Below are 13,630 nucleotides of genomic sequence, written 5' to 3' on the forward strand. Positions count from 1 at the left end.
AACCACTTAGAGAGGACTGAAAGCCCTATGAAGTGGTATATAAGTCTAATTAATAAATAAATAATAAATAAATAAATAAACAAATATTATGATTAAGAAGAAGCTGGATTGGTTTCTACAATAAGGCATATGTCACTGCAGTATTATTAATGGTGCGATTCTTCATTTTTTGCTCATGTTTTAATAAACCTTATAGGAACTCCATCTATCTCTAGTGACCTTCTAAGGAAACTGAATCTTAAGTAATAATTTGAGTGATAATTATTTGCCCTTGAAACTGATATTCTTGTACAATATTGACATAATCAGTTTTACCAAGGCTGACTATAGCCTTGTTCTAATTGATTTTAAAGTATGATTGTCTCAATGTAGTAAATTATAAATTTAAAAATATTCTTAGTAAACAATAATGCAGAATCCTACAATAATCTTCATTTGGTATTTATTGCTGAACAAAGCTTTAAACCTTCCCCAGAACGCCTTATAATTCACAGACAGCACAAAATTTTCTCATTTTTTGTTTCTTCCATGCTATTTTATGAGTCATCCTGATAAAGGGTTAATTAATTATTAATTGTGTATTTTTATGATATTTTAGGGGTCTAGGAAAATTATAATATAAGAAGTAATTATCATTCAGCCTGGAAACTGCTATGGACCAATACTGATCTTTGTAATTTGTTTAATATAATAAGCAATATTGTCTAACCTTCAAAGCTGCACTTCTAATACTCTTTCTTGTACAAAAGGGAATTAGCTGAGCAAAGTATATTTATGCATACTTGTATCAGAGGAAGGGAGAATAAAATCAATGGGACTATTTGCTTGACTAAAGTAAAAACCGTAACTCCTGCCTCTTGCAGAAGACAAGATCTAAATCCTTTTGACATGAGATGAAAATGAAAGTTCAGCATCCCCATCAATTCAGAATCAAGTTTCTCAGTCAGCCAAAACTGAGGTAAAGAAGAAATAAGTTGCTGCTTATTATAAAACAGAGTCTAAATATTCAAATTGCAATATAGTTTGGGCAGTCATTATACTACTGGTTCAGTTGAACAAGCAATTATTGTATTAGATTTCTTTTTCTAAAAAAGCATTTTAGCGTAATATGACGACACGAAATGTCATCAGATATCTTTCAAAGATCTACCAACAAAACAAAGTGCCCATCAACCTCCCATCTTTTAAAAATGGGTGGTGCTGACTGCAAAAATCTTAGTTATTTTGGGATCAGAAGTGTACCATTTTGTTTCTTACTAAGAGTGAACCATTCTGATTTCACAGAATGCAACTTTAAAAAATAAATTAGCACTGCTCTTTCTTCAATTCTGCAGCTGGATGGACTCTTCTGTATTGTGGAACAAATGTCTTCTGTCTACTAATCCAAAGCCCATTTCTTTCGGCAGTTAAATAAACACTGTGATAAGAGCACTAGAAGACATGGACTATTTAAGCTATATATAGTTCAAAATGCAAATCTGGCAAGTCAGAATCCAAATTCAGCAATACTATAATTTCTCATTACTTAAAAAATTCAACAACTAGTTTTCATTAATGGATAATAATATACTGTTTTTCAGATGTATATAGCAAATACATATTTTATCAATATTATTTCAAGATTTATGTGCAACAATGTTACTATATTGTTAATTTAACCTGTTTTGTAAAGGTTGAGATTGTGATTGTCAACAGCTTTGATTGTCTTCTTCCTCCTTCTTTATTTTGGTTGGTTGTTTTTTAATTATTATTTTTTAGTTTTAAACCTTTGTAAGCCATTCAGAGTTGTACTTTACAAACTGAGTGGCCATGTACATTTATTTTCTTTTTCTTTTTACAACCCTTAATCCCTTGTTTTGGACTGGAGTCAGGAGTGACAGAGTGGAGTTGAGTATTTACTTGCCAGATGCCCTTCTTGATGCCTATGTGGAGTGCGCAGCAGATATTTTTTCTTTGCGCCCTGGTAGAGAAACATGTGCCGCTGCCTACGATTGAACTCTCAACCTTCTGAGTGGGATGCAAGTGTCTTCACATCTAGGCTACCACGCTGCTCATGGCCATATAAATTGATTAAATAAACAAAATAGTTAAGTATTATAACAGATTTTTAAAAGCATTTAATACATATGAAGTAATCAAAAAAGGCCAGGCTACATTGCTTTTAATGTGAGGTTTTAGATATGGCAATAATTAATTAATTGATTACATGCCATCAAGTCATTATGAATTCCTTGCACTCACAAAGGTAGATTTTTCTCCATAACAAACAACCCTAACCTGTTCTTTCAAATCTCCCAATTGTGCACTCATCGCCACTGTAACTGAATCTATCCACCTTGGTGTTGGTTGTCTTTCTCTCTCTCTCTCTTTCCTTCTCTACTTTTCCCTGATTTAGAGCCTTTCCTTATCAGGTCTATGACCCTAATAAAGACATGACTCAACTGCTTCTTCCTTTACTGTTGATAGTTGATCCTAAAAGGCAGATACTCTCCACCCTTCAGAATCTTAATTGTCAGTTCTAAGGATAATTATAGTTTTTGTTTTACTTCCACCCCCGAAGAGGATGAAACTTGATAACCTGCATGAACATTTAAGGATATCCTCAAAGCTAGTGTTTGCTACTGAGCTGAACATAAAACTTCTTGTCTCTACTGCCCGGGGTTCTTCAGAAGTTGCATATATCTCATCCTTGTTTGTATCAGATTGTTCTACAGTGAAGATTTACAGTCACTTTTTTCATCATTATGAAGTTAGTGCCTATGTCAAAGGCAATGGTGGCTACTTGTTCCTGTGGAACTACAATTCCCAACAATTGCAATCAATATAGCCAATGCAAGGGATGACAGAAATGGCAGTTCAGCAAACCTTCAGGGCTACAAATGTCTTCTTTGTTTTATAGAGTAATATTATTACTACAGTGAATGTCTGACAGCTCATAATCGTCTTCCCCTTATACAGCCTCTGTGGTAGAAACAGATTTGATTGAAACAAGTTAAAGTCCTGCATTCATAGAATAACAAATCAAATTTATAATAAATGAAGATGAATTTAAAAGTACTTGAAAGTCCTATGCTTAAGGACCTGATTACAAGGAATATTGGCTACTAAGGAGTTATATAAATAATGCATCCCAAATCTTATTAGCTATTTATATACCTCCCCTGCAAGTCTTGAAGCTGGTTTATTTGCACCATGGGCAGCATAGCCCTATTACATGCTGAAGTAGCTGTTTCTAAAATAATTAGGCAAAGTGTACGTTTCAGTGTGTTTATGAAAGGTAAGAAAGCTAAAGTATTTCAATCTCATCAGACCCAAATAATTTTAGAGCTGCTAGAAAGTCATAGCTTCTCCTAAATCAATTTGGAGTCCAGTCCAGTGCTCAGACTTGTATATGCTTCACTTGGCATAAAATTATTCAAGGTCGGCATTACAGCCTCATCATTTCCCTGTCAGATGACAGATGAGGCTGATGGCTTATGCTTCAGCTGTCACCAGAGCACCCATGAAGAACTAGCAAGCAGCTAGACTTCTATTTTAAAGACCAAATCTTACTGTCTTGCATGGTCTAACAGCACAGATGTTCAGCTACATTATCTTCAGATGCTTGTTCTACATTGGCTAACACAGGGATTGCCCACCTGTTCAGGTGAACGATATAATATTTTTGGCATGAAAGCCAATGGCTTTTTAAAAAAAGTTTTAAAATCTCAATAATTGAATATTTGCAAGACTGTGATGATCTCTCTACTGAAATATGATTTCTCATATGAAAACTCAAAAGTTCATATGCAAGACCAGGAAAATTTATGGGGTTTGACTTTTTTTTTCCAAATCAAACTTCAAAAAATGAGGGTTTGAAACTTGTCTCTGTCCTCAACCAATGATTTCTTCTTGGACAAACTATTCCTTCTCTGACCCATTCTATAACACAGCAAGGACAACACTAACATATAGTACAAGGTCACTCTAAGGACATGGTCAAATGCAAAAAGAGGACAAGACTGAAGAGGGCATTTTCAAAAGTATAAACTGTCATTATGCATTTCAAAGGGCTCTAAGTTATACATTCAGGGCTATAGAGGACATAAAATATTGTCATTTTGCATAAGTCACTTGCAATTTTGCATACATCATTATAAGAAGTACTAAAAATCATAAGCTTCAAATCTGACTACACACAAGAATCTACATGTGGATGTGGAATAATTCCATCATCTATTTAGTTTAATGCAGTCTTATCATCAGAACTCTGTGGGAACTTCCAGGAATAAATGGGAAATTTAAGATTGCAGCAGAATGAAAGCCAACAAGAAGACCTGCTCTTCATAATTCTTCTACAGACAAAGAGAGGACTTGAGATTGCCCACAATTGCTCCAGACAGTTGCTCCTCCTACTGCAAGATAGCGGTTTCCAGTGGGTTTAGAGCTTTGAGAGATGAGGAAATAACCATGTTGCTCAAACCATGATTGGTGCCTTTACAAGAACACTGGGTTCACATACTTCCTTTTCTAAGGAAGTGAAGTATATTTGTGACAGGAACTCAGAAGTTAATTTTAAGAGTTTCTCCCATTATAGATAGGCCATTGTTAAAAAAAATATTATGGAAGAGGATTTAGACAAAATAGACTGATCTGCAAATGGTTTTAAAAATAATAGGCTAAAAGAATAATATAAAAAAAGATGCTACAGTGGATATACACTAGCTGAAATTTTAATAATAAAAGGGATATACAAATAACAAACAAAAAGAGTGACTTAGATAACTTTTCTATATTGGACTTACAAAAGAGATCAATTTTGAAAAATTTTGTGGGAAGAGATAAAAAAAATGAGATCAAGTTCTATGATAATATTTGAAGAAATTAAAGCAGTGTTTCTCAACCTTGGTACCCTGAGAATGTATGGACTTCAACTCCCAGAATTCCCTAGCTAGATGTTCTCTGAAGAATTCTGCGAGTTGAAGTTGACGCATTTTCAGGTTGTCATGATTGAGAAACACTGGATTAAAGTTTAAGATTGTTACAAATAAAAGAAAGAAATATGAAGTGTGTTTATTTGAGTAAGTAAGCATGTTAAAGTAGACATGCTATCTCTGTTAACTCTTAATGGATTTTTTTTTCTGAACAGGACTGAACAACAGAGGTCAGACAAGGAGACTCAAAGTTATTGGTAGCATCACATTGCAATGAACAAGGACATACATTTAATTTTGCAGCTACTAAAATTGTTGGCTGAGCAGGTACAAAGGTAGCCACGCACTAAAGCCTGGGAAACAGGTCCCTTGTCAGTCAACAAAGTGCTGATTCAACACCAGCTTATCAGCTACTTAGAAGGTGAGGACTTTGCACATCAAAGAAACAACAGCCAACTACATAGTTGGCTATCAATACCCCAATCAACAATTGTTAAAAAGCTACATGGAATTAGGCACCACACAAATACATAGAATAGAAAGCACATATTCCATTGGAGAGAAGTTTCCTGAGGATGGGCTCCAGCACAAGTCTGAAAACTCAGAAAACTAAACCTCTAGTCCCCATGACTGACCCAGATTGGATCCTGCAACATTATCCTGGGACTCGTATATTTGCCTTCATTTGCTTTAAGAATCTATTTATATATAAGAGATGAGATATGGGAAAAAGATATCATTCGTTGTATTTTAAGAGAGAGTGATAAGTAACTAAAATTGTGTATACTTGTGATGAAGGGATAAGTCATTTCTTTACATATATTTTTCTTTAGTATATTCTTATTTATTCTTCTTTTCAAAGTTTCTTTATATATTTCTCCTTCCTGCACTTTCTATTCTTTCTTACTATTCTTTGTAGCTTGTATTAGTTATCTTTTTAATTGTAATGTTGAATAAAATTACTATTAATACAAACAGAACTATGCAAATAGACTTATCAATTATAATTTTGTCCTCCAATATTTTCCTACAATAGCTGTGTCTAATTCTCAGGGACTGCCTGCAGAAGTATCTGAGGTTTTCTTCACAGGGTTTCCCAGAAGTGGTTTGCCATTGCCAAAGAATGGCCATAGATCACTCAGCTGGGATTGTACTTAAGGTAGGACAAGAATTCATAATCTCCTGATTTCAAGCCTGATGCCTTAACCCAGTGTTTCTCAACCTTGGCAACTTGAAGATGTCTGGACTTCAAGTCCCAGAATTCCCCAGCCAGCGAACCCAGGAATTCTGGGACTTGAAGTCCAGACATCTTCAAGTTGCCAAGGTTGAGAAACACTGCCTTAACCACTACACCAAACTGGCTCTCATCCATTATAGTAGCAATTAATTACACTAAGTTCTTAACGATACTCAAAGTATGCATGTTATATTGATAAGGGAAATCTCAAACTGGGCATAAATGAACTTTTCTCTTGTTGGTTCTCATACTTTAAAAAACTGAAAAGAAAATCTTTTAATGCTGAAGCAATTATTCTGGAGGTGAACATTCAAAAGCCAGGGTTCAGACTAAGATACGTTATTTTTGAATTAATGACCATACTACACAATCCTCTGAGTACTTACTCAAGACCTTTTCCAGATGCTGTAATTTTCCTCAAAAGGCTTTTCAGCTAAGGCTAAATTAACCAAATTCCATTATCGCAGCAGGCACTTCACCGGCTATTGTAGGGAACTGCTATTCACTACAATAGCACTTAAAAACAGTAGATGTATTTCTTGGAAAATTAATTATTAAATAATCATTCTTCCAAGAAATAACTCTGCTGCACCTGTTTTGCTATAAGCACACTACTGTGCTAGAGAGTGGCAAGTAGGAACGGTGTGGAGATGTCACAGACATTCACCAAGTTCCTCTATTATGACATTCTATATGTCCTTTAAAAAATGTTTGAACTTGCCTTTGTCCCCCTCCCTTGAGGCTTTTACAATTGTGGGGAGCAAACTTATTTTAAATACAGATGCCTTACATAATGAATTGCTGCTACGTGCAATAATGTCCTGCTGATCAGAGACATCATTTCTAGTAGCTGATGCAAACAAAAAGGCAGAAAGCACAGGAAAATTTCCCTCCATTGTCACTCCAATGAGGGCAATCTATTTCAATTTAAAAAGTCACCGAGAGTTTTTTGAAGGTTCTGCTGGACAAACAGTGTTCTTAAGACAGAAAACCCTCATCCTGTATTTCTTCGATTCTAGAATGCTTGGCATCAACCAAGTGCTCGCATTCTTAATTCTCATGAACCCCCATGTACAAGCAAGTTCTGTCTGATTCAGACTCAAATCTATGGCCGTGCTTTGGATTACCCGTTTGGTAGGGATGCCTACGCAGCAGCATTTCATTAATCAGTTAAAATTTGATGGAGAAATGCTGTGCAACATTTCCATTAATTAGATAACACTTAATTACCTCTCAGCCTCAAAACAATCCAGGCAAACCAACCCCTCACAGAAGCGTATCATTAAAATCAATTTGGCAGGAAACAACGGCAACAATGGAACTTGATTTGGCAGGATGTTAGCCTTTAGATTTATATTTTTTTAAAAGAACAAACCCCGAAACACTCTTCCCAAGGTGACGTTCTAAGCGCCTTTACTTAGAATCAAGTTCGGTTGACAATCGGATTCTGTCCTTTACTATTTCCAATTATGAATGTTTACGATTAGGAAGCAGGCTCTTGCTTTTTTTTTTTGCTATGTTTGCCTGGATTTGTCAGCAGTAGCTGGATTGTGTTTTAACAGATGGGCCGCGTAGCAAACTGCAGGCTGTAAACCAGGGAGCTGGCTGGAATCCGCACTGAGCGACACTGAACGGAATGCTTGTAAAGTTCACGGGCACAGACAGACTCAGACTTGTACACAATTCCGGAGAAGAGAACACACACATAGTACACACACAGTGGCCAATCCCTCCCCACCCACCCCCACCCACCCAGGGGAAGTTCAAGACTTGGCATTCGGAACTGCATTCTTGTTGCACACATTATGGCCCATCATTTGGCATAAACAAAGGAAGGCAAACAAGAAGCCTACATCCATATCATTCACCTCTCCAGAGGCACTTACATGCACTCATACAAAAGAAGCAAGCAAGAGATACGCAGAAATGCTATCTGACAAGGGCTAACAGTGACAACATTTGCTGCCAACATTTTAAACATTTGCACATGGGGCAAGGGGGGGGGAATGGGGGTGGAATCCAAATGCAACTACCCCAAAGGGAAGAAAGAACAAAATAAGCTGTAGAAATAAAGGACAGTTCCTTTCTCTCCCCCCCCCCATCCCCGTCTCTCTCCCACCCCCACTATTCTTGACAGTTGCTATTCTAGGACAGAAGGAAAAGACAGATCAAGGTGGGGTGACATTTTAGCTCAGGCTATTTAGCTTCTGTCAGCTTGTTTTTGCAACTAAATTGTTGCCATGGGAAGGGTTATATTTGTATACACAAGGGCATGCCTGCTTTTAATATATAGGTGGGTGTACCATGTAATAAAAATGCACAGACTTGCATTTAGAACACAAGATTTCAATCGCATCTGTCAGTTTCAGAAGCTTTCTATACATCCACATTTTTCTTTAGGGAAGACAATTATCCAATTACAGTCAGAAACATTCAGCGCTGGTTAAGCCTCCCGAAGAACCTATTCTCCCTTGGAGTCACAAGAATCGACACCTAAATATTGAGATGATAATTATTGCAAAGTGGGTAGTCACTTTTTTTGAGGGGGAAAAGTTTTCATCTTTTGGATCCTATCCACTTGCAACTAATTTTATTTATTTTCTCCACCGTTACCCCGTCTAATTTTTGTATATGATCATGGTCAGAAAAAGAGAAAGAATCAAGGAGACAGAAAGTATCCTCGGATAGCAATCTTTGCCCTTTATTATTTCTATACGGAGCCCACTAACACTTATAGGTGGAGAATAAGTTGTATGAACAGTTAACAACCCCAAATCTGGCGGTGGCAGCGCAAACTCCGGGCTCTGAGCAATTGAACCCCGAGCTTTCCAGTCCACCGAGACCGATCGCCTAAGGCTAAGCCGAGAGAAACCCCGGGGCCTGATGCGGGGACTCACCCTCCTCCGGCGCTCGCACACCCCCTGGTCATTCCTCGGGAAGAGTCCCGCTCTCAAGCCGCCGATCTCCCGGCTTTGGGCAGCCGCATCATTCGCCCAAGCCGGCTGGAGGGACAGGGATCCCAACACGCAGGGGCGTCCCTCTCGCCCAGCCCCTGCCAATTCATTGACCTCTTAGCGAGCGCCGCCAGCCACGGCTACGCGGCCGGCAATGCCAGCAGAGGAAAGACCGGGGGGAAAGGGGCGGGGCGGACTCTGCAGAGTGGCAGCCGCCGATTTCTGCTCGCCCGGCTGGGAGCATTGGACTGGACAAGGGGCGGGCGAGAGCTAGGAGAGCGGGAGGACAGATGGCCTTTGGGAGGAAGGGGACCCCTAGTGGATATAGGCGGAAGCGCACATGGTCATCGGGCCAAGTGTCAGGTAGAAAAAACGTGACCGGGGGAGGCGGGGGGAGACTTCGTCCGCTCGATGCATTTGCTGGAAGGCTGCCGTTTCTCACCGCGTCTTCTCAGGCTGCAAGGGCAAATATTCGTTTGGCGGAGCACTGGGTGTGGCATCGCTACTCCAGAGAAAAGGAGATGTCTTTCTTTCAAAACTGAACTTCTTGCATCTATTCTACCGGAGTTTTTGCTTCGTGCACCCGAGTTCCTTTTTTCCCCTTTCTTATTTTCTTTGAGTTTTTTTTTTTAAGTATTGATTTATTAGAGATTTTGTTGTGGTTTTTCTTTCGTCTCCCTATGCATGGAGGTCTCATTTTGGCTATGAAGCCACTAAGTAGCTGGATGCAGAAGGGTCTGCTGTAGTTTAAATTTTTTTTTTAAAAAAAACAAGTTGATCTGCATTTTAAGAAGTACGGTAGCTAAAATGCAAACAGAGACTTCGAGAAAACGAGAAGTTCCCATATATTTCTGAAGTACTGATGGTGTAATGACTACAGATTGCTTAGCTAAGGTTCAAGTGACTTCTTCAAGATCCTCATTGGGCTCAGTATCTTAATTATGGTTGGCTTTTAGCTGATTTTTTAAAAAGCTAAATTAAGTCAGACTTGCTTAATACTTGAATAGAACCGATACAAAATCCCAAGGCTATAAATAAATTAAACTAAGAGCCAAACACACACCTTGGAAGAACAATGGCAACCTATTGCTATGTTGCTGCCAAAATTGCTACCTAGATTTAACTTTTGTCCTGTTTATTCTGTTCATTAACCACTTTTTGATCCTTAAAATTAGCTTCCACCACAGGAGTCTTCATCAAAACTTTTTACAAGTGCAAGGAAAAAAGTCACATAACCACTGATGATCTCAAAAAACCAACAAGTTTATGAAATAGAACTTACCATTGCAGAATTAATTTTGCTTTTTCTTCAAACTTTGTTGTTTGCTTACCTCTTCACACATCTATGTAAAACAAGCTACTTGTGTACTTTCTGGTTCTCCTCTTATCTGTTTCTGTGTAGTCACTGAAGTTACAGTAATTCTGCAGGTCATATGTCCAGCTATGTTCTGTTTCTATGTATCAGTCTGCATTGATTTAAGGAAACTGACCTGGAGGAAATACAGTTGCATGCAAAACTGGTCAAATTTATGTTGCAATGAACCCCTAAGTGAATATAAGGTCACACAACCACATCCATGGCACAAAAGTAAACCCAGCCTCTTTTTGCACTTTCAGGACAGACAGCATTGTGTGCAATTGTTTACAGATAAAAAATTTGAAAAATAGTGAATGTAGCAGATTTTAAGAATTCCATGTAACTTCCTAATAGTGCTGTTGAAATTGTTATCTGGAAGAATACCCGTACATGTACCATATTTTTCCTGCTTTGTAAGAACGATCTTTTTTTTCAAATGTTGAGTCAGCTGTTTAGCTTGATGTTGAAAGTTGATAGAATAAAAATCACAACCTGAGAACCTCAGAAATGTCAGTTTTTTTGTCATCTATGGGATTGTCTTCCTCTGGCTAATTTTAAACCTAATCATACTTTGGAGCTTTATTGATAACTCTATAGTAAAAATAAAAATATACGGAATCACCTGGAAGAATATTTGTATGTTTGCACCTGCCAAAATTACTAATTTATTTTGATTCTGCAAACACCTACACATAGATACTAATTATGCATTTAAATTGCATACCAAATTCACAGTACAGTACTTTATTTTGTAATCTGTAGAGGCTGTACAGCTTCTTGTCCTTCAAGAATTCATTGAAACCTTTAATCTGACCTCCATTTTTGTATGTAACTGTGTGCATTTTATATATTTAGTTTGTATAGCTGTCTATCATACCCAAAGTGATTCCGGGCAGCATACAATAAAGTATGTGTGTCGTTATCATTTTAGCATTGTCTATCCACTGCAGAATGAAAGCCTCTTCTGCATTTTTCCAATCAATACGGTCCTGAGCTTTCTTTTGCCAATTGGGCCCACCATGCTTGCTGATGTTGTTGCTCCATCTTCTGTTAGGTCTGTTTCATGAACACTTTTTATCAAGTGGGAGCCATTCTATGACTGCCTTGGTCCACCTGCCATCAGTTCTTCTTGCTATGTGACCAGCCCATTTCCATTCGTTTATTTTCTTAATGATATCGTATATTTTTGTTTGTTCTCTAATCCATGTCCCAGTTTTTCTATCTTGTCTTGCAATGCCAATCTTATAACTTTTCATGGGTCTTTGCACCACTTGTACCTTTTGTATCAATTGTGAAGTTAGTGTCTAGGTTTCACTGGCATGTTAGAACAGGTAGCAACACACACCGATTGAAAAGTCCTCTTCCGGTATAGGGAGAGTTGTGCATAAAGTGTTTTTGTATTCCTCTTTAAAAATTGCAGGTTCGTTATGGAAATCTACAATACTAAACACTATTTTCTAAAAAATACCCTATATCTTCACTACAGAAAGTCAGATCAATAAAATATTCGCATATAAGCATACTACAGGATATGTTCTCAATATGTGCTTTGTGTACATGACTAAGTTGCACATAGCTAATAATAATTCTTCTAGTAGTCAAAACTCTCAGTGAAATGGCATTTGAAAGGGCAAACACTACATGCATATTAACAAACCATAGCATTAATTTCATGTTAAGATTGGGAAGACTCTTTCCTCTTCTTCTGAAGATGTCATTCCTCAATTGTATTGCAAGAACTCAAAGCTGATTAAAGGTAGTAGATGATATGCTAGGCCAGGGGTGTCAACTGGCAGCCTGAGGGCCAGATGCATCACGTGCAGGCCACACCCACCCCAGCTCCATGAAGGAGCAAAAAAATCACAGAATGTCATATTACAGAGACATGACGCCACAAGTTTGACATCTGTGTGCTAGGCAATACATATTGTATATGCATAGGCAGCAGCTGTATTAATAGAAAGGCGGCTCCATTAAAACAAAGCTGAGTTTACTAAGGACATAGCTACTCTTTTTTGTGCTGAGCTCAGCCAAAGTTTTCCGTTCTAGCTACGGTAAAGAGGATATTTCACAATAGAGACTACTTATGAAGATGAATGAGTTCACAACTTTACTATGCTTTACTAATTTAAACTATTGTAATAAAATAACACAAATAATAATCGGAGCAATAGCAATAGCAGTAGACTTATATACCGCTTCATAGGCCTTTCAGGCCTCTCTAAGCGGTTTACAGAGAGTCAGCATATTGCCCCCAACAATCTGGGTCCTCATTTTACCCACCTCGGAAGGATGGAAGGCTGAGTCAACCCTGAGCCGGTGAGATTTGAACCGCTGACCTGCTGATCTAGCAGTAGCCTGCAGTGCTGCATTTAACCACTGCGCCACCTTGGCTCTGAACTGGAAGCATCAAAGCATTGAGATGAATAAGGGGAAGAAAAGATTTAGAGAGCACAGAAGGGAAAGTACAAAAAAAGGGTTATATTAATCTCCATTTACGAACATTTTGTCGTTGCCAAAGATCTTTACCAAAAGCCAATGATTAAATTCTCTACTGAAATATTTAATTTTTAGTGTTAATATCCCTTTTAAAGATACTCAAGCTTGTTGGGAAAACAAGGATTCTTTGAGTAGTTCCTTTGGAACACAAATTAGAAAAAGCCTTCAATCAGTTTAAGCTAGCCAGAAACTCAGTTTGAGTACTGCTGTGTATAGCATCAAGTGCACTTATACTGATTATGATAACCTCTCTGCTTGTTGTGTCTATTAAATTTCCACTGGAATAAAAGCAAATCACATCAGAGGCTATCACACAGTGCTGTAGATTTTTACCTCTTGGATCCACTTCTATGTATATTTAATGAGGCATCATTAACTAATAAGCCTCTAATGAAAGACCAATTATGAGGAAACAGAGATCACAGAACTGGAAAAGGCTCTGAAGATAATCTATTTCAACGATCCGCCTATTTGTCTTTTTTTTCCAATATAGCCAAAAGGACTTTGGTCCAAATGCTGTTACTACTAGTACAGCGTTTGAAATTTTTGATTGGCTTCCAGGAGCAATCAGAAAAAATGCAAGCATTCTCACAAAGAGTGGCCAGTTTTCATGGACACGTTGTCCTTGACTTATGATCACAACTGAGTGCAAAATTTCTGTTGCTAAGTG

At 37.8% G+C, this 13,630-nt stretch overlaps 1 protein-coding gene across 1 annotated transcript in view; it reads right to left on the reverse strand.

The window, feature by feature from the left end:
* MARCHF3 (membrane associated ring-CH-type finger 3) overlaps positions 1 to 9,266 on the reverse strand; it is a 126,123-nt gene extending 116,857 nt beyond the window's left edge. Inside the window, exon 1 of the mRNA XM_087715871.1 lies at positions 9,048 to 9,266. The gene's annotated coding sequence lies outside the window, so the exon portion shown is untranslated. The remainder of the gene's footprint in view (positions 1 to 9,047) is intronic.
* Between the last annotated feature and the right edge of the window lie 4,364 nt (positions 9,267 to 13,630).

This window comes from Thamnophis sirtalis, unplaced genomic scaffold (assembly GCF_051295495.1).
Source record: "Thamnophis sirtalis isolate CommonGarterSnake01/CBP01778 unplaced genomic scaffold, rThaSir2_p1.2 scaffold_5, whole genome shotgun sequence".
NCBI classification, from domain to species: domain Eukaryota; kingdom Metazoa; phylum Chordata; class Lepidosauria; order Squamata; family Natricidae; genus Thamnophis; species Thamnophis sirtalis.